Here is a 22,596-nt window from a genome sequence, read left to right as displayed (position 1 = left end):
AAAGAAACATCCCCTCGCTGTTCTCTTCACTAGTGCTATGCGTGCAGATTATATCGATTACACATATTTAAGTAATTACAGTAGTGCTGTCTGAATTTATTCCCATCCTTGTTAATGAATACAGACCACTATAGTCACCTTGGTGTTTTGTCTTCCTTGTTTTTTTCATGTAATTAATTTACATTGTGCAAATCATTGGTATAATACTACCTGTTGAAACATTGTCGTATGCAATCACACTCACCCAGGTCTCAACTGGGTGTATGAGTTTTCTCCTGTTGTTATTTACTGTCCCAAAATTGAAAAGTAAAAGGAACTCGTGAGATGATGTCTGAAGAAAAAAGGTTGAATTTGAGTGATAAATTGTGCGATGTTGTCGAGACCTATTATTAATTTATTACCTTGGTACCAGGGGCATTGCAGCTATGGCTGTTATGTATTATCAATGTAGATGCATCCCACATTGATGCAGCCTTTTAGAAATACTGCTGCAATCCTCCATGATGTGCTGGCAAGAGGACAGATTGTCAAAAAGTTCTAGTTGTATCTGCTCTATATACAGAAATGACTGTTATGTTCAAGAAATACCATAAATCTAAAGGTCAAGAAAGCAACATATTACATTTCCTAAACCCATTTACAAAAAAAGAGAAAAATGAAATAATCAAAAAGATACCAACAATGGATAAAATTAAATCAGAAATAGGAACTTTTAAAGTTTTAAAACATAAAGCACCTTCAAAAAGTCAAGTGCTAATGAAAAATACACGGTTGACAGGGATCTAGGTGCAATATCAGGCCAACTGCGATGGAACTGAGGTCGGATACATCAATCTACCAAGTGGGTCAGCCCTGCCAAAGATTTGTTACCTTGGTACTTAGTTTACGTTATGGAAGTTATCATTTAGGGTGATAAGTGCCAGACAGAAATCTCCCTTTATAAAGGAAGTGAATATTATCCGTTATCTTGAGTGAGCCTGAGACCGTATGTGTCTCTATGTGAGCTTAGGGTCAAAACAGAATAGACCCTAACCCACATAGAGACCAATATGGTTTCACGCTCACTTAAGATAATGGATAATATTCACTTCCTTTTTTAAGGGAGATTTTTGTCTGGCACTTATCACCCTATGCGCACTTACTGGGTCCCTCCATCGAGATTAGGCTTATATACCTACTGTTTTTACAGAGGTTACTTTGTGTTTCTAATTCATGGTGTTTACATGTTGGTTTTCCCATCACTAGCATGATTTACACTTGATTGGTGTCTTTGCCTGTACTGATGAAGTATGGGTTGTATGTTGCCAATGGGATTGGTTTTCCCAATATATATACAATTTTTTTGTGTGTTTTTAAATCACACAGCCTTGAGAAAGTCACGGGATGACCTATCGGTAGCGACGAAACATGTGTGGGGTGAAGAGAAACTATCTGGGAAGAATTGCACACAGTAAAGTGACCAACAAGGAAGAAGGAAGGCTAATTTATTTGCGCAGAATTTATGTTTGAACTTGTGAAAACACGTTACATTCCTATGTTATGTTAATAGCAATACGTGTGCTAAGGAGTGTTGTTTGTTCAGGAAGGCGTATGCCCATCTTGAGGAGTGGGGTTGTTCTCCTCACCTTATAGCACCGTCTAATACAGGGTTCTTGAAAATAACTGGTGGGATAATTCTTTGTGTCGCCATTAACCTAAATCAAATACCACTATCTTGCTGTATCTATCTTAATATTGGAGGATGTAAAGATTTCCAGTGGTGTGGAGGCAGGTCTCCACACCGCTGGATACCTACTGAACCACATTCGTGGAGGCATAAAGCTCCAAGCAGGACAAGCCTAGTTTTCATTTCTGTCTAGGGTGCACACTTCTTGGGGTAGCTGCTGCATCTTGTCCCAGTCTTCCCAAAGTGGAAAAAAGTGACTATGTCCCTTTTCCCCAAATGCTGGGAAATTTCTTTCCAGTCATCCAAGTAGCCCCCAGGTCAAATAGGTGGATCCTCAGCTAGTGTTACTGCAGTGTGAAGTCCTCCATTTTTAGCTGTGACCTCTTGAAGGCAGTAGTCTTCCTGATTTCTAGTGTCTCTGGAGAAAGCAAACTGGAAGTCAACCATGTGACCCTTGGAGAACAGTTCCAGTCTCTGGGTACCAGCAGGAGTCAGACGTTTTTGAGTCATGTTCTTCAATCAGTGTTTTCTTTCTTCAGACGTCCTCCGAGGAGGGTCATGAGAAGATGATGGTGAAGTGTCAGGCTTATTCTGAGCACAAGTCAGTAACTGGGAAATTTCCACCACCCAACCCTATTTTTTTGCTAATTCCTCACCTACTTTTACAGCACTTCTTCTTTGGTTTACTGAAAAAATCCCAGGAAGCCTAAATGACAAATCCCCTCTTTCACCGGGAGCCCTTAGCCCTCCCCCTCTATTTACATGAGGTTCCCTCCCCTATGTCATAGTCAGAAAGTGACTTCCCCTCTTACTGTGGTTAGTTATAGATGGCCTGATTCAGAAAGGTAATCTTACACTTGTGTGTCAGTTTATGATTGTTTCTATTCACAAAGGTATTCAAGAGTAATATCTTTATGACTGCAGAGTCCTGCCTTTTTATATGTGGAGTTTACACCCCAAGTGAGGAGATTCCTCAGTTGTAAAGATACTACTGATAAACCTTTGTGAATAGGAAAAATTCATAAACTTAAACAAAAGTGTACTTTTACCTTTGAGAATGAGGCATTGACAGTCTAGAATGGCTCTATGAAAGAATGGGAGTAGTAGCTGCAGCCCCACGGTCCTCCATCAAGTCAAAGGAAGAAGTGCTAAGACTATCCTTTTTTCTGCCAACTATACCACTCCCTCTCACAAATGTCATTCTTGCAAATGGCTAACTCTTGTTATGTTGACAGGAGTTGACAGCACGCCTGCATTCCTGGGTGCAGAGGGCTAAACTGTTGTCCTCTGGGTGTCATTAACTCCCAACCAGGAATGTATATTGATCCTCGGGAGCAGTTGGGGGATTTCACTGGGAGTGCATACTACTTTCAATATTTAGTATGCCACACATGTAAATATTAAGGGGTATATTTACAAGAAAAGTGAGGGAGTGCTGCATTAGCCTTCTTGGCTTAACGCCACACTCCACCACTTTTGAAACACAGGGCTGCACAGTACTTACACCAATACAGTGAAGCCCTGCCTTTCCCCTGCGAGGGTGCTAATTACAGCTGCCTAGTGCCAATGCAGGCTCCCTTGCACCATAGTGCAAGGGTGCCTGCGTTGTGAGAATGATTGTTTATGTGCAGGAAGGTATTCCTTCCTGCACATAAACAATCTTAAATGGTGAGTTCAAACTTTTATATGTGCTGCTCTATGCAGCACGCATAGTTGCAAATCGTCATGTTTAACACTGACTTATAAATAAGGCGAAGCCGGTATCACCACAGGAGCTACTTTGCTAAAGCCACGCTTCTCCATTCTGAAAACGCAGGGATGTGCCATATTCACAAGAATGCGGTGCAGCCCTTTTGTTTCCCCTAGCGCTGGGGCTGAGTTCAGCTGCCTAGTGCCAACGAACCATGAACCACAGTGCAAGGGTGTCTGCCTTGGGGTGGGGATATTGTTTATGTTCAGGAAGGTCCCCGTTCCTGCACATAAACAATCTTTAAATGGTGTTTTGTAACTTCTATGTGTGCTGCTTAATGCAGCACACATAGAAGTTGCAATTTTTTTTTTTTAAATGATCGTTTAAATGATTCCTGCACATTAACAATCATAGGCAATTTACTGTTTCTATGTGTGCTGCACAAGGCAGCACACATGGAAACAGCAAAAAAGAGGAGAAATGAAGCATGTCTCCTCATTTCGCTTGTTTAAGACCAGGTAAATAGGGGGCAACGTCAAAATCAATGGGTGTTGCAGTGAAACGCCCACCACAACACCCATTGCCCTCCTCTTTCATGCTAAATACAGAATGAAAGGGTGCCTTATTTACAAGGCAGCGTTAAGCCACATTAAGTGCCACGTAAATAAGCTGAGGCCCCTATCACCATCACAATGTCACTGACTTGTAAATATAACCCCTGCATTTATACAGACCATGTAGAACCTTTTTTCTCCAATGGTCTATGACTCCTATAAATTCAGGCTTTCCCTCTTTTATGTACTGTTTACAACATTTAAGGGAGGCTTAGTGTTGCCCCTATTTAGCTTCACACTTCCCTTTGTTTTTCTACAAGTAAAAGGTCCACAATTTCTCTCTGGGAAACAAGCACTCCATTGTAGCGCTTGATTCTCTGAGGGTAGGGAAGCTGAGCAGTCCAAGGCCTACTCACGGTAGGTGGTGTAGGCTAGTAATCAACATTTGCTGAAAAGCTGGCATACAATATTAACACTCAATAAATAATTGTCCAGTCAGTTCTTTTTCTTTGGAAAAGGAAAAATACATTTATTAAGAAAACTGAGCATTAATCTAAAAATATATACATGAGGCAGATAGAAAATACCTTAGGTGACATTCTGCAATTTCATTTGACCCCCAAAATTACATACCCTAGAATGGCAAGTTTAGGGTGGGCCCACCAGGGAGGAATTCTGCAAAACATAGAGAGAGTACCCTTCTACAGAAGGTTTGCGGTGTCAAGCTGAGGCCCAGGCTGTAGGTGAAACCTTTGGAGAGCACCTGATCTTTTGGAATAATTACCTCATTTACAGTGAGCCTAGGATTCCTGCACCTGGGCAGCCCATGTGCTGGTGGTCCCCCAGTGTACCAAGACCCTCCTACTGGGGTTAGCTCATGATATTCCCCTGACAGGTCATCTGGGACAAGAGAAGAGCTTCACCAGGCTTAATGCCCACTTCGCTTGGCCTGGAATGAATGACCTCAGATGCATTCTGTATGTCATGTCCCACCTGCCAGGCCAGTGGGAAGTCAGGGAAAAAGTGAAATGCTCCCCTGTCCCTATTACCTGTCCTTGGCACACACCTTGAGAGGGTGGGCATCAACATTGTTTGTCCCTTGGACCACCAAGGCAGCTTTAAGCAACAAGTTTATCCTGTCTTGGTGAATCATGTCACCTGCTAGCCAGAAATCATCCCCCTGTTGTCAGTGACTGCACCTACGGTGGTTAGGGCCCTGATGGGGATTTTTCCCAGTCAGGGTTCCCCAAAGAGGTAGTGTTTGACAGAGGAACCAACTTCATGTCAGTGTACATGAAGTCCATGTGGGAGTGGAGTGGCGTACAATTTCCCCAAACCCTTTAGCCCCCAAACCAACTGGTTTGTGGAAAGATTCAGCAATCAAAGGCATGATAATAGGCCTACCTTAACTCATGAGGTGCAAGAGGGATGTCCTCCTGCCAGGCCTATTATTTGCCTGCAAGGAGGTGCCAAAGAAGAGTGTTGGGTTTAGCCCATTTGATCTCCTCTATGGACACACTGTAAGATGAACTCTTAGCATTATAAGAAATGGGTGGGATCAAGCTTCTAGCAAATCCACTTAGGATGTAGTCAGCCACATGCTGATATTCCACAGCCAGATGCAGAACTTCTGGAAAAAGGCTAAGGACAACCTGGAGGCCAGTCAAGGAGTGATGAAGCTCTGGTATGACCAGAAGCCCACTCTGGTAGATTTTCACCCTGGCCAGAAAGTATGGGTTATGAATGGAGGGAAGGCCAGATCTCTCCAGGATTGCTGGACAAACCTTTATGAGGTGAAGGAGCAGAAGTGGGAGTCTGCCTACCTGGTGGATCTCATTAACCCTTAAGGATGCTTCGCATAAACCGCTTCAAACCCCACTTTGACAGGTCTGAACTCAACATGATCCTGGAGATAAATGAAGTTGATGAAGAGGGGAGTGAGCCTCTCCCTGATCTCTTGTCTGCCCCAGAGCATGATGGGTCGATAGAGTGTGTCAATTTCTACCCTACTCTGACCCCAGAAATCAGACTGACTGTTGCTGGAGCAGTTTTCCTCTTTGTTTTCCACCACCCCTGGGTCTACACATTTGTGCAACCTTGACATGGATATTGAAGTCAGATAGCGTGAGGGCCAGTATCAAGGAGGAAGTCTCCAAGATGCTAGCGCTAGAGTGATTGACCTGTCCAACAGTCCCTGGCCCAGCTCTCTGGTGCTGGTACCCAAAGCTGTCCCACCGGGCACCACTCCAGAACTCAGGTTCTATGTAGACTACAAAGGACGCAATTCAGCCACGAAGACTGAGGCATACCCATCCCCTGAGACGATGAACTAACTCACAGGCTGGGCGCTGCCAAGTTTCTCAGTACCTTTGACCTGATCAAAGTACTGGCAGATTGATCTGACTGTGGGGCAAAAGAGAGGGCTGCATTCTCTACCCCCCCCCCCCCATGGCCAGTTCCAATTTAGGTTAATGGCCTTTTGCTCAAAGAAGGTTAATCAAAAGGGTCTTTGCTGGAAAGGAGACATTCTGTACTTCCTACCTGGATGACATAGCTGACTTCAGCTGAAAAGAACACCTGTACCACTTGCAGGAGGTGATTCATGCTCTTCAGCAGGCGGATTGACTGTCAATGCCAGTAAGTGGCAGATCAAGGAGGGATCTGTGGTATATCTAGGCCACATGGTGGACAGGAGGAAGGAACAGCAACCCCAGGACAATATTGAGACTTATTCTGGACTGGCAACCGCTTAAAACACAGACTGAGGTGAGAGACTTCCTGGTTCCACAGGATACTACAGGAGGTTTGTTAGGCGGTGTGGCACCATTGTTGCCCCCTTAACAGAGCTGACTTCTAAGAAGTAGCCCAGAAAAGTGATCTGGATAAAGGCCTGCCAGAAAGCCTTTCACACCCTCAAACAGGACACGTGTACAGCACCTTTATTAAAGACTCCTGACTTTTCGGAATAGTATATTGTGCAGACAGATGCTTCAGAGCATGACGTAGGGGGTGTCTTAGCACAGTTAAATGAGGAAGGCCTATACCAACCAGTAGCCTTCATTAGCAGGAGGTTGCTTCTCCAGTAACAGAGGCGGAGCGTAATTGAAAGGGAGGCCTTTTTTTTATGTCTGGGCACTAAAGAAGCTGAGACCATACCTGTTTGGGGCTCACTTCTGGGTTCAGACAGACCATAGGCCCCTCAGATGGCTCATGCAAATGAGGGGTAGAAAATCAAAGCTGTTGAGGTGGTCCATTGCCCTACATGGGAAGGACTTTACAGTGGAATACTGCCCTTCATCAGATCTCTTAGTGCTGATGAAAATTTACCAAGGTACTTCTGCCTAAGTGATGAGACCTTTCAAGAGGTTGGGTAGTTCTCCCCACTTCCAGCTGGGGGGACAGATTAGACCTGTCAGCCTTAGGGGTGATCTTCCCCCAAACATTTTGCCTTCAGTACACTTCTGGACCTGTGGAGACTCTGCAAGGAAGAAGAATGCTGTGCTGCTGAAAAGACTGCCACTCTGCTAGACCACTGCCCTGCTGGGCTGGCTACTGCCTTGCTGGACGGCTGCCTTGCTGGATTTCTGCCGTACTGCCCTCCTGCCTGAGCCAGAGGGATTTGGATCTGTACTTGAACCGAGGACTCCCAGAGTGACTCTAAGGGCTAGTCTGCTGGCCTCTTGTTCAGAGCGACAGGGACATAACAGGCTCCCAACCACCTGACCCATCATCCAGATCCAGCTAGAGAAAGCCCCTGACTCCTAGTGGTGCCCCTGAGGTCCTGGACCCTTGGTGTGGCTTCAGAGAGGCATAATTCAATTGTTGGAGCTCTTTGCAACTGCAAACAGGCCTGTTGTTGCAGCGAAACCTTGTCACTCGTACATCTGTCAATGCAAAGTTATGTTAGCCCGACCCTTTGAGCTACAGCATTGGCCGCTTGCAGGGAGCACCACTTTGAATCACCGGGACGACTCTTCATGATGACAACAAGATATTCACACTTAAGTGATGCTTGTCCTCGATCCCAGGCCTGCTCTTCTTGCTAAATCGACGACCGTCCGCGATGCTTTCCTGCTCCTCGCTGCCCCCTCCACTGCAAACAGAAATCTTTGTGCTGAACTGGGATGCTAACTTTTCAGAGGGACTAACCTGGTCCCTGCACTGGATCCGTGCTCCGTCATAGTTGTCCTAAACCTGTGAATTTCTCCCAGGCTCATACAACTGGATTGCTGTGAGTGGCGCTTTGGTCTTTTTGCTGCTATTCTCAATAACATCTTTAAAAGTGCACATCTCCGGTTCTACTGATTGAATTTTTGTTGTTTCGGTCTTGTTTTGTTCATTAAAAGCTACACTATTTTTCAGACTATTTTCTTATGTTGTGTTGTTACTTCATTGCTGCTTGAAGTGCTGCATAAATACTTTACCTATTGTCTCTAAATTAAGATTGACTGCTCTCTTCCAATCAACCGAAGGGTTGAGCACAGGTTTATTTGGGGTGTGCTTGTGATTGCACCCTGACAAGGCCTGTGGTTCCTTCTTGAGTAACCACAGGCTCCCCTCAACCAGTAGCCCCATTTCTTACAATTTGGCGCTTGACAATTGTGCCTCACAAACCAAATGTCTGGTTTATGTGATTAATAAGAATAGCATTGACGCACACTTCACCCAGTATTAATTAAACTTTATGTAGTGCAGTGCTGTGCAAAAAGTAGTGGTTCGCTGAACAAATTACTTTGTTTTGTATGGCGATTTTATAACAACACTCCCATAGAGACAAACAGTTAAAATTGGACAAACAATAGTGTTGTGCGACAACTTACCATGCACCATAAAGCATGAAAAAAACAAGAAAGCCATCTGTGTGTGAAGAAATCATCTGGACGTTCAAGAATGGATGGATGAATGAGGGAAACCAAGGTAGGAGGAAACCACATGAATCCTGGAAACCAAAGACACTAAAGGGGAGCGAGGGGGGAATAGGGAGAAACAAATGAAATTCAAGGGAAAGGATGTTCAAGTACTTATCAGTCGGATTACAAAACACCAGGATAATGATTTTATCTCCCCTATTTCCTGTCAAGAAAGCAGCCCTGCAGAATGAAAATTCTGGGAAACATCAATGTGGATAAACCCACATGGAGGACTTTGGAATATCACTGACATGATACACAATAGCTCACGGAAAGCTGCTGCAAACGGCAATGCAGCACTTGGTTAAAGCTGGTGGATCTGGGCCAGCTGATGGTCCTAAGCACGTGTGGCCATTCATTGGCACGTAAAGCAGGTGGCAACTGTAAGTACCCCAGAGTTGACACGCAGGCTCCAAGGGCAGGACCCCACAGACCTTGATGATGAGACACCCACAGGTAAGCTCTGCGTTATGCGACAATCTGCAAATATGAAACCCTATGATCATATGTATAAATGTGATATCCTCTACAAGTACATTTGCATACCCTTCCACATGCAGGGCCCATTTACTAAATACAAAATACCCCGCCACTACACTTGATCCACGTACCATAGTGAAATGGAGAGGAGACACCCAGGGCTCACCCAGAACACTAATGGCCATTTTCATTTGAAATGTGGCCTATTATGTGAAAGGAAAGTATCACATAGGTTTGATGTATTTTCACAAGGTACACATAAGCAATGCACCTGTCTGTGCAGGCTGTGACACTCAGTTGCAGAATGTGTCACAATAAGAGACCTGTCATAGAACAGCAAAGCCCTATAAAGCAGCACCATAGAAATCAATACAATGCATGTGTCATGTCACACTCCAATATATAGCACTATGAAAAAATTCATCCCCTGCATTAACAAACTGTGCAATGCATCATGACCAGCACAAACATCAGCACACCAATGCCCTTCTGTGTGGAAACCACACAAGACGTTGTATAACTGTTGTATGTATGTATTGCGACTTATATAGCACACGTATCACCCGAAGGCATCAAGGCGCTTGCCTTGGGAACCCGTCCTGGCTTTTCCCTGTGAGATAACCCCTACTGGGTATCCCCAGGGTGAAAGCCAGGCATACCGCAGCGGGTGGGCCGCTGTAGTGGAGATTAAGCAACTATTGCCCAGAGTTGCAGCGTGGGACCCCATGATTAGAATAGGCACTGAGGCGAGAATTACCGAGTCTTTGGAAATTTTGGGCTCAGGACCCTGCCTCGTCGGGAATTGAACCCTGGTCCCGGGCCAGACCTCTGCATCAGAGGCAGCACATACACCAGGGGCAGCGGGAATAAAGTGCTTCCAATCCTACATGTCTGCTTATTAAAACGAAGATGCAGGAGGTCATGGTGTGACCTTATAAGAGCAGTGGTGGCTCCTGTGCTATGACGGAGGAGTGTTGCCCTCTCCGCCAGCCTCAAAACTTGAAAAACAAAATGATAATAAAACAGGTTTATTATCGTTTTATTTTTCAGATTCTGAGGGTGGGGTGAGTCTTGGGGGCAGGTCCAATGTGAGGACAGTGACGAAAGGGAGTGGTGGGCACTGCTATCAGTGCGCCTGTCAGTTTGGCCGGCCATCTCAGGACGGCTAAACTGACATGTGCACTGAGCTGTCTCCAACCCAGCTGCGTTGCTAGTCTGGAAACACCAAAACACAGGCTCCCAGTGTCTCCTAGAGTGCAAATTCATGGTACTCAGCCTAATCCTAATGCTGCTTTCAAGCATGAGAGCAGCGTCACAATTGGCCGCAGAAGGAGTTTGGGCACCTGTCCTGGTCATGGAACAGAAGAGCAGCGGCAGCAGGTAAGCTCCCTTTTCCCTATTATTTCTTCTTGTATTCTTCGTTGTCCATTTCTCCTCCCACCCCCCACCTCCCCGTCTTTCCCCCCTCCCCCGCTGCACCACTCCGACCGCATTCTGACTGCACACCACCCACTACTGGATAAGAGGGTGAAATTCTTAATTTTAATTGCCTTACCCTTGACTGCCAAAGCTATACTGCTATGGTTGTAGGAGAAGACACATCTAAATGAGTATGTGTGTGGGAAGTCTCCTGGCTAGGTCAATATTTGCATCAAAAAAGGAAGTCAATATGTAGACAAACGGGCAAGGCATACTGCAAAATAATACAATTCTGAGGAAGTCAGAGGCCTCTGAGTAGTAGTTTTGTTGGGTAATGTCTAGTGCAAGGAATTTGGCTTCAACTACACTCTAATTGTTAGAAGCTATTTTCAAAAAGGTGTTGACTATCAGGAGGAGTAGTCAGAGTTTCTTAGTCTTGCCTAGTATCTCAGATTTACATTGCACTCTCTCCCTACAATAGGTGGTACCCATAACCTCCATCTTTTCCAGGACCAGTGATGAGTAGACTTGCTGTTGTGCTTTTGGGGTTGCCAAATGTGCTGGTCATTGAAAAAGTAAACTTTTTGGACTGCTCTTTTGTCAAACTGTTTCACCAGAGTGGACTGAAGAAATACTGAAACTTAGCTGGACGGTTTTCCAGACGAGTGAGTGACCCAGAGGCTACGGTAAGAACTCTGGTAGACTGTTTGCCTGATGCTTCCAGATCCTGCATCTTTCTTAGCCTGCCTCTGCATTATCACGACATATGAAGGAGTCCACAGCTCAATATTAGAAATGGAAACATGCACCAGCTTAGAAGTTAACTGACTCTGCCACAAACCTTCCTGTGGAGGTACTGGTGACAACAAGTATAGGAAGCTTGGATTTAAGCCTTTTAAATTAAGGGAGACTGATACGGGGATAGAGATAGTCGATGTTCTTTATCAGATGTTCCCACCCTATGCAGCTTCATCCTTTTCTTTCTACTCTTAGGTATTGAGCAGATGGTCCACCGCCAATGGTACCACCTGAAATTGGGAGAGAGTTAGTCAAGTAAGTATTCATGGTAAAATAAAAAACAATTTGGTCTCTATTATTCTTCTGTCAAGGTTTTATCCGATCAGGGGGAAGCAACAGGGTCCCCCTGTTATTATAGGTCATGCACGAAGGTTTATTATTACGTCAGATACCGGAATTAACAACACTTAAACGCAAATAAAGCAAAATAAAAAAAAACTAAATGCACACTTCTTCTGGTCAGGGTCTGGTGTTAACCCTAGGTGGTTTAAGTGTATGATACTAAAACTTTTCTTCTCCCTCCCTCTCTTTCACGTTTCACAATAGACCTACTTGGCCTAAGACGGTATCCTCAATTAAAAATAATGTTAATAAAAAGATGTGTGTTCTTCTCTGGCCCGCCTGTGGTGGCCTCTATCCTTTCCCCCCGGGGCAAGGACTCACTGGACTAGCTACTATCCTCCTGGACAGTGGCAGGCAGGAGCACGACCATTGGCGATAGTGGAGCCCACCACTCTTTGATTCTATGTCGGGACCGAAGGCGAGGATTATGCATATCTTTCTTCACATCATTAACCAGTAGACTTCGAAGAACATCAGTAATAATATAAACAAATACAGCATTAAATACATATCCAATGAACCACCAGGAAATAAGTATCCAAAGCAACCATTGTCCAATCACATAACAGTCTGTTGTGCATATATATGATGTCCTTTTCTTCACTGTTCGTAAGTTGTCATTTCGGTTTTCTTATGCCCTAGCTCACTTATTGCTATTTATGGTGCTGATTGTGCCCTAGTTCAATTGCGGCTACCTGTAGTGCTCATTGTGCTGTTTTGTTGCTGTAATTTCTTGCAGCTACACACACCTGGTAGACTTTTCAGCACAAGCACATTTATTTTATACCGAGCAGGTCCCCTAGGTAAACAAGAGGATGAGTTGAGTGTCATCTGTGTAGGAAATTATGTTGAGGCCATGGGATCTGACGATGTCTGCGAAGGGGGTCATGTAGGTGCTGAATAAAGTGGGGCTGATGGATGATCATTGTGGTATGCCGCATATGATGTTCTTGGGTTTGAAGGTGAAGAGAGGCAGCCCTGCCCTGTTAGAAAGGAGGTGACCCACTGGAGGGTGTTATGCAGAATGCCGATGTTGCAGAATCCGTTGATGAGGGTGTGGAGGGATACAGTGTTGAACACAGCAGAGAAGTCGAGTGGGATCATGGCTACCGACTCCCTGTGGTCGAGGAGGGTTCTGATGTCTTCTGTGACTGCGATCAGTTTGTTCTCCAGGCTGTGGTTGGCCTGGAGTCCTGATTAGGAGGCGCCAAGCAGGGGGTTTTGTTCCAGGTATTTGGTGAGCTGTTGGTTAATGGCCTTCTCAAGTACTTTGGCAGGGTGGGGGAGCAAGGAGACTGTTCTATAATTTTTTAGTTCAATGGGGCCAGAGGAGGGTTTCTTCAGGAGGTGTATGACCTCTTTGTGCTTCTATCTGTCCGGTAAGGCTCCTCTGGTCAGTTCCATGATGATTTGGTTGGTTTTGAGCTTGAAAAGATGGTCGGGGCAAGGGTCGGTGGGTGACTTGGACTGGATGGATGACATGATGGCCGTGGTGGTGTGTGTGGTGAGTAGAGACCCTGAGATACTTGTTTGGCTTGTGTGCGCTGGTTGGCTGATGTTGTGGAGGTTAGGAGCAGTGGGTTGGTGGTCGAAGTTGTAGATGGTGGCAAACTTGATGTGGAAGTAGTGCAAGAGGTTGTCATAGAGTTCCTGGGAGGGGTGGATAGTGTTCACTATGGCTGCTGAGTTGGAGAACTCCTTGACTATTTTGAACAGTTCTTTTTTGTGGTTGGCTGCTGTATTAATGCAGGTTGTGATTGCTGCTCTCTTGGCTTCCTTGATGAGGAGTGGCAGTTGTTGAGAGCTGCTTAGTGAGCGACTCTGTCAGTGGGGTACCTTGTGGATCGCCATTATTTCTCGAGTGGGTAGCAGTTGCGCTTGGTGGTTCTGAGCTCAGGGGTGTACCATCTGGTTATCAGAATCCACTTTTAAGCCATTTTATTTCAAACCTATTTTTTATGCTGAAACTTTGGTGATAAGTAAGCTTTCAGCATGCATAATCCTCATCTTCGGTTATGACATAGAATTAAAAATGTCTTAGCAAATGAGGAAAGTTTCACAGAGGCGATTCCATGCGGACATATCAGGAAGAGATCTCCTTGCCCCCCCAGGATACTTTGATTTAGAGCACGGGTACTCATAGTATGGCCCGCGAGCTGCCAGCAGCCCAGCAAGCCTTCCTGGGCGGCCCACGGACCTTGCAGACACCTGTGTTTAAAACAAAAAATGTAAATTGTGTTAGCAAATACCGCCACAGAAGCGCGGACTCAGAGACTCTGCTCTGTGGGAGGGGGTGGGGGGAATCCAGTGATTGTCAGAGGGGAGCTGCAATTCCAGGGATTGTCAGAGGGGAGCTGCAGGGGCGCTAAGAGGTGAAATACAACAAAGCCTCATTAGCATGCAAATGGTCTTTTAAAGTCCTGGGAAGTGCTCAAGTGCGGCTGTCACACACACACACACTGACAGAGGGTGAGGGAGAGGGAGAGAGAGAGAGGGAGAGGGAGGGCGACAGAGGGAGGGCGACAGAGGTAGGGAGGGAGAGGGAGGGAGAGGAAGGGAGACAGAGAGACAGAGAGAGAGAGGCAGAGAGAGTGAGACAGAGGGAGGGAGACAGGGAGCAAGACAGAGGGAGGGAGACAGGGAGAGAGACAGAGGGAGAGAGACGGAGGGATAGGGAGGGAGACAGAGAGAGGGAGAAAGACAGTGAGGGAGAGAGACAGAGGGAGGGAGGGGGTGGGAGGGAGACAGGGAGAGGGGGAGACAGAGGGAGGGAGAGGAAGGGAGACAGAGAGAGGGAGGCAGAGAGGGAGGGAGACAGAGGGAGAGGGAGACAGGGAGGGAGACAGAGGGAGGGAGACAGAGGGAGGGAGGGAGACAGGGAGGGAGACAGAGGGAGAGAGATGGAGGGATAGGGTGGGAGACAGAGGGAGGGTGAGAGACAGGGAGGGAGACAGAGGGAGGGAGACAGACAGAGGGAGGGAGACAGAGGGACAGAGGGAGAGAGAGAGATAGGGAGACAGAGAGGGAGGGAGACAGAGAGAGTGGGAGACAAAGTGGGAGACAGAGAGGGAGGGAGACAGAGAGGGAGGGAGACAGAGAGAGGGGGGAGACAGAGAGAGGGGGGGACAGAGAGAGTGGGAGACAGAGAGGGAGGGAGACAGAGAGGGAGGGAGACAGAGAGGGAGGGAGACAGAGGGAGGGAGACAGAGGGAGGGAGACAGAGAGAGGGAGACAGAGAGGGAGACAGAGGGAGGAGGGCGACAGAGGGAGACAGACAGAGGGAGGAGGGAGATAGAGGAACGGAGACAGAGGGAGTGAGGGAGAGAGAGTGGGAGACAGAGAGGGAGGGAGACAGGGAGGGAGACAGAGAGAGTGGGAGACAGAGTAGGAGACAGAGAGGGAGGGAGACAGAGAGGGGGAGACAGAGGGAGGGAGACAGAGGGAGAGAGACAGAGAGGGAGACAGAAAGGGAGGAAGACAGAGAGGGAGACAGAGAGGGAGACAGAGGGAGGGAGACAGAGGGAGGGAGCCAGAGGGAGGGAAACAGAGGGAGGGAGACAGAGGGAGGGTAGTCAGAGAGAGGGAGACAGAGAGGGAGACAGAGGGAGGAGGGCGACAGAGGGAGACTGACAGTGGGTGGATGGAGACATAGGGAGGGAGACAGAGGGACGGAGGCAGTGGGAGGTGAGAGAGAGTGGGAGACAGAGAGGGAGGGAGACAGAGAGATTGGGAGACAATGTAGGAGACAGAGAGGGAGGGAGACAGAGAAGGAGGGAGACAGAAAGGGAGGGAGACAGAGGGAGGGAGACAGAGGGAGGGGGACAGAGGGAGGGAGACAGAGGGAGGGAGAGGGAGGAGGGCGACAGAGGGAGACAGGCAGAGGGAGGAGGATGACAGAGGGAAGAGGGCGACAGAGGGAGGGCGACAGAGGGAGGGAGACAGAAGGAGGGAGACAGAAGGACGGAGATAGAGCGGTAGACAGAGAGGGAGATAGAGGGAGATAGAGGGAGAGAGAGGGAGGGCGACAGAGGGAGGGCAACAGACGGAGGGCGACAGAGGGAGACAGACAGAGGGAGACTGACAGACGGAGGGAGACAGATGGAGGGAGAAAGAGGGAGGGAGACAGAGGGAGGGAGGGAGAGGGAGGGAGACAGAGGGAGGGAGAGACAGGGAGGGAGAGAGAGAGAAAGAGATGTATGCATGCTGGGTCTGGTGGCTCAGTGGACGAAGGCGTCTGCTGCAGGGACCTGTGTTCAACCTCATGGTCACAGTTTTTTTTTGCTTTAGTCCCGCCCCCTCCCCCTATGATTCCGCCCCCACCGGTGCGGCCCTCGGCCACAAACCACACTGTAAATTTGGTCCCCAAGAGAAAGTTTGTGAGTACCCATGATTTAGAGTTAGTAAAATATAATGGATGGTTTCATTTTACAGGGAAAAGTGTTTCAGCTTGGCCTAATATACTAATTGATTGTTGTTTGCGAGAAATGAAGACTGGATACAGTCATACAATCTTTTTTGCAATTTGGTATGAACTTTTAGGGTAAAGCTCTGGATAACGCCCTTTACCTTCTCTTCCTTAGGTAATGAGCAGAAACTGAATTAGAGAAGGCATTAAAGGGTAGCTCCCTCCAATGAAGAAGAGGAACATGAAGGGGTGTCATCCATATATATGCACAAAGGATTCTTATGTGATTGAACAAGGGTTACTATGGATAGCTATTTCCCAGTGTTCCATGGCAAATGTAGTAAATGTTTTTTTTTTAATTTTTATTTCTGTCCGGTTCTGCCCTATTTGTGGCTCTGCTGGTGGCTTCCCCTGGTGAGTTGGGGTCGTCTGGTGGTTGGTCGTGCTTTGCTTCTGTTTTTTCCTACCTGGACCTTCGGCCCTGCTGCCCTGTGCGGTCTGTTCTCCTCCGCTCTTGGCCGTTTGGCTGGGATTTGCCTGTTTGGTCCCTGGGTGGGTGGCTGCCTGGTGGTGCCTGGGTCCAGGGAGTGCACCCGTGGGGGTTTCTCCCTGGTCGTTTGCCCTTTCTGGCTCCTTTTCTCCATTGGTTTTGGCCCCTCTGGTTACTCCGTTGGGGGCTTGGCTCTGCGTGTCCGCTGGGTTGGGGGCGTGCTTGGTTGGGTTTCCCTTCCTGCGTTCCTCTCCTTCTTGTGGGCTCATTTTGCTCCCGTGGGGTGCCGTTTTTCGGTCTGGTGCCCTTGGCGTTGGTGGTGTTCCGGAAGGCCGGGTTCTCTGCTTTGGTATTCTCCATTTAGCAAGGAATGGGACAAGAACAGGAGGGACCTGGGGGAATGTCCTATTACTTACGGTAATCTTCATTACTCCCGGTCCCATTCCTTATGCCCCTCCCTCCCTCCCTGGCGGCCGGCCTTCCGGTTGTTGGCTTGGTGTTTTCAGGCTGCATGCTGGGCTGGTACCGCTTATGTTCTCCCAGTGGGAGGGAGTGGGTAGGGTATCCCAGCATGCTCCTTTTCTTTTTTTCTGTCGTGGAGATGGTCATCTCCAATTAGTAAGGAATGGGACGAGGACAGGAGGGGTAATGAAAGCCTCTCCTGGCCCCAATATAAACTAATAGGCTTTTGCTGCCACTTTTCAAGATTCAAATAACTCATCTCTTGTAAAATAGTAGTAGAAGTACAGGATACGCTATACTGTTGATTTATGGGAGATATATGGACACTGTGTTGAACAGAAGGGTTAGTTAGAAAAGCTAAACCTTATAATTAGATTATCTCAAAAGCATTACACTGCAGTTTGTTTATTGACTCCCTCACTGCTTCTTGCAGTGTTTATTTTATTTATATATGTATTTATTTATGTCATTTCCAAAGCGCATGAATCACCCCAACCGGGGTATCTCCGCGCTAAGAAGGCTGTAGACAGCTGAAACCCAATAATTTAGAACAGCAAGGTTTTCAATTGCTTTCTGAAAGATAAGTAGCAGGGGGAGAGACAAATGTGTATGGGAAGCTGATTCCAGGGAGAGGGTGCAACATAAGAAATGATGCACCCCCTGTCGGGTTTGTTTTATACGAGGTACACTGAGAAGCTCTTTTGCCCCAGAGCGAAGGGTCCTCGAGGGGTTGTACCAGGACAATTTATCTGCGATGTATTTGGGTCCTAATTTATTCAAGGCTTTGTATACCATGCAGCAGATCTTAAACTTGACCCGTTTCTGAATCAGTAACCAGTGAAGTTTTACGAAGTAGAGGGAGTGAGGGGGTTCTGGGGGGAGCATTGGTCACCAGTCGAGCCGCTGTGTTCTGGACCACTTGCAGTCTGTTAAGGGAGGATTCCTTGGCGGAAATCAGCAGAGCATTGCAGTAGTCCAAACGACTCGTGACCAAAGCTTGCGTCAAGGTTTTCCTAGTGGACATAGGGAGTAGGGGGAAAACTCTGCGAAGCAAACTGAGCACGTGGAAGCAGGACTTATCGGTTGTGGTGGCGTGTTCCTCGAGGTTAAGTTTCTGGTCAATTTTTACCCCTAGGTTCTTTACCACCGTTTTGGGGGAGGGAGTTGGGCCCAGGTCACCAGTTTGGAGACCAGCTTGTTACTGCATCTCTGAAGAGCATTATTTCAGTTTTCTCAGCATTCAGCTGGAGAAAATTATTGCTCATCCATTTGGTGATGGATGTCATTCCCTCTGAGAAGGTGTTCTGAATGTTGGTGCAGTTTTTATGAAATGAGAGTAGCAGTTGTGTGTCATCGGCGTAGGAAATCGGGATAAACCCTAGGTTTCTTATTAAATTAGCGAGTGGTGTGACATATATATATCCCTTGGTGACCATGGTAGTTTGTGATCTGAAGGGGCCTAGGTTAACTGTTTGTGTTCTTTCAGCTAGGAAGTTGGTCATCCAATCTAAGGCTATCCCCCCCACGCCTATGTTTCTGAGTCTGCCTAGCAAGATCTGGTGGGAAATGGTGTCGAATGCAGCAGACAAGTCAAGCAGTATAAGGAGTACTGCCTTACCCCTGTCTGCTAGCATTCTGATGTTATCAGTGACTGTCACTAGTGCGGATTCCGTACTGTGTCTGGGACGGAATCCTGACTGTGAGGGGTCGAGGCTGTTGGAGGATTCAAGGAAGTTGGTCATGTGTTTGTTTATGTGTTTCTCTAGTAGTTTACTTTGTAGCTGCAATAGAGAGATGGGTCAATAGTTAGTGACGTCTTTAGGGGGGAGTTTGGCATTTTTCCTGATGGGCAGTATCTGAGCTGCCTTCCATTCCTTCGGGAGTTTGCCTTCCCTAAGTGAGCTGTTAAGGATGGGGCAGATCGAGTCAGCCAGCTGGTCTGCAAGAAGGGCGGAGATTTTGGCACGGATCAGGTCTGCAGGAGAGCCAGATTTGGTAGTTTTTAGCAGGGTTTTTGTTTCTTCAGTGGAAAACAGCGGAAATTCCTCTAGTTTGTGCAGACAAGGCAAGGTGAGGGGAGGGTGGTTATCAATTACTGTACAGCCTTTGGTTCTCATGATTTTTTTGTAGATATTGTCAATTTTGGAAGTGAGATGGCATGCAGTGTTATCACATAGTGTCTGGGAGGGTTCTTCCTCCGTGTTGCATGCCTTTGGGTTGATGAATATGTTGAGGACCTGAAATAGTGTTTTAGAAGATTTGTCTGTTTGCTCAAGCAAATTGGTTATGTGCAGGTTCCTAGCTTGCTTTATGCTGTTATGATATTTGGCGAGGGCAGATTTGAATCTCTCTCTATCGCGATGGTCATGTGTGCGCTGCCAGTGTCGTTCTAATTTCTTGCATTTACTTTTTTCGGTCCGGAGGTTGGTAGTGTACCAGGGAGTATGTGGGCGTTTCGGGTTGCTTTCAAGATTTTCAGGGGTATTGGCATGTTTATAGTGGGTGTTATGGCTCCTTGAAATTTGCTAAGGCGGGATTCAACATTGTCTAAGTTGGTGTACTGTAGAGAGACATAATTTTCGTGGAATAGAGTGGGGGACAGTTTATGCCACTGTCTATTTACCTTTAGGTTATTACCCTTCCGGACGTTATGTTCTCTGGGCCCTGTGATGGAGAATTCAATTTTGGAGTGGTCAGACCATGTTAGGGGGTAGGTTGTTCCACAGAGGATGTTGGGAGAATCTGAGAGAATTAGGTCTAGTGTATGCCCTGCTGTGTGAGATGGTTCTTTATTAACTTTGGTCAGTTCAAGTATCTCGAGCTCTGCCAAAAAAGAGGAAGCATCTGGATCATTTGGGTTATCGCTATGTATGTTTAAGTCTCCAAGGAGCAAAAAGTCTTTAGATACTATGACATATGGAGAAATGAGGTTCATGAGTTTGGTGACGGAATCAAGGAGAGGCCCTGGAGGGCGATATACAAGGCGCCTTTCCAACTGAATTCTGAAGACCAGGGTTACTATGTTGTCATTACTTAGTTGGTCTAAGATAGTGACCTTAATGGGATCCTTATAGATAATCGCTACCCCTCCCCCTGTTTTTAATGGTCTATCGAGTTTTTGAATGTGGTATCCGTCGGGTAGGGCCATGGCTATCGCTGGATTGGAGGTTGGCTTTATCCATGTTCTGTCAGAAACCCTATGTCTGGGTGGGAGGAGGAAAGCAAGTCCCATATGTTAATGGCGTGTTTGGGAAGCGACCGCACGTTGGCCAGGAAGCATTCCCAGTTGCTTGTTCTTATGGTAGTATGTGCTAAGCATGATTGGCGATTGTTAGGTTCATGCGAGGTGTCATTTATAAGGTTGGGACCTGGGGGATTGCTTTTACGTAGTAATGGCAGCCCACACTGGTGACCGCATTTGATGCAGGAGAAAGGGCCTTCTGCTAAAATAGAGGAGGTACAGGGTTAGGTTGCTTGTAAATCCCTCCTATAACTATTATCCCATATTTGTTGTAGGTCGCAACTAGTGTACGTGTAGTGTTTGCCTGAACTGGCTACCTGCTTACTCACAGGACCTGCAGGGGTTCTGGCTACGGGCTATGACCAGGCGCGGACGGGCGCAGACGGGCTTGCCTTTGGCGCGTCGGCGGCGCGCCCACTGCGCGCCTGTCTGCCCATGTGTTTTATACTCCTGGCAGCTAGACTGCTGACCGAGGGCTGGGATCTACACGTCACTTCCGGTCTCCCTCCACTCAATCGGAACACTCCAGATGACGTGTGGGATGAGTGAGTAGGGCGAACTGTGGCGTTTTTAAAACGTAAATCTTTTAAAAACAGTGATGCACATAAACAGTTTTACAATATTTCCAAAGCTTTAAAAAAAAAAAAACAGTCGAAAGGCTTCCCTCGAGTGAAGTGAGATTAATACAGGCAGGTGCAGGCAAGCGCATCTGCTGACAATCACGGGGTATCAGGGAGGCCCTTGTCCAGGCACTCCTACCTTTAGCAAAATAATACACTTACTGAGAAATATTACAAGGTTGTACCTTCAAGCATTGAGCGTGGCCTAATTTCCAAAATCAAGGATAAGGAGTACTGCATGATAGACTTGTGCTCCCCTATGAGTGAATTGCTGGATTTGAGTGTTGCGGAAGCTTTTCTAGAACAAATTGAGTTTCTCTATTCTTTTACTTCTCGAACACAGGAACGTATTCGTATCATTTAAACATTTGGTTTTTGCATAGACGCCAAGTTGATTACACATACAGCTAAAAGTAGCATTGTAGAGAATGTAGGCCTCTATGTAAAGGCACATAAAATCCCTGCTGTTGAAAAAGGATATAGAATAGGTTAATTCTCACATTTATATTAACTGAACACACTTATGAATGCCAGAATAGAAAAATTATGTTCTGAAATATTATGGAAGCATATGTCATAGACAATGTATGTAATATTTCCTATAAAGTTTCAATTGTAAGGTAAGTGATGACAATAATGTAAATAAGAGTTCAATTTACCAGTACCCAAGATTCGAAGAGTCAGGTGCGGGGGCCGAACGTTCTCCTTTAATTCAGCAGCACTTTGGAACTCCCTCCCTCTCTACCTCCGATCAGAGCCCAACCTGCTATCCTTTCGTAAAAAGCTAAAAACCCTATTATTCAATAAATAAGCTCAGCCCCAACTTTCAATCACACACGCTAGTCCGCAGCGCTAGGACGCCTCAGGGTAGCTATCGCGCTATACAAAAACCACTTTCATTTCATTCATTCATTTCATTTAAATTTCTTATCATACTCTAATACATTTTTATTGTGGTTGAGGAAAGTCTGCATTTGGGAGACGTAATAAGATGAAATAGAAATTAGTAAATCAATATTAATATCAGAACCATTTAAAATGATATTGAAGATGGGTTAGAATGAAATCAGAAAAGTGGTGTAGATGTCTAATATATATAGTGGTCAAAGACCAGAAAGTCTATACTTGCTTCTACCATGCAAATGTGTGACAGTCCATAATGAAGATGCTAAGTAAAGTGGAAAGCTTCGTGTTGAGATGTTAACTCACTAAGAGTACCAGCCTTTCCCTAGTCACTCCAGAGGTATTGTGCACTCACCCAACTCAGTGGAAAAGGAGGGGGTACATCGGGATGGGGAAGAGAAACACAGATGTACTTGCTGTTCATGAATGACATTGGTAAAATCCATACCGGACTGTTGTAGGCTTCTGGACTGGTATGTTATCTGCCATTAATGCTCGAAGATGGAGTAAATTTTGAATATGGATGGTAAGTATCTGAAAGTTGGGAACTAGGTAGGGGCAATATGTTATGAAGCCTTTTAGGAATAATGCAAAGAGAATTAGACAAACCAAACAA

Source organism: Lissotriton helveticus, chromosome 7 (assembly GCF_964261635.1).
Source record: "Lissotriton helveticus chromosome 7, aLisHel1.1, whole genome shotgun sequence".
Lineage (NCBI taxonomy): Eukaryota > Metazoa > Chordata > Amphibia > Caudata > Salamandridae > Lissotriton > Lissotriton helveticus.
The sequence above is the reverse complement of the archived record's forward strand: the minus strand, read 5'-3'. Positions refer to the sequence as shown.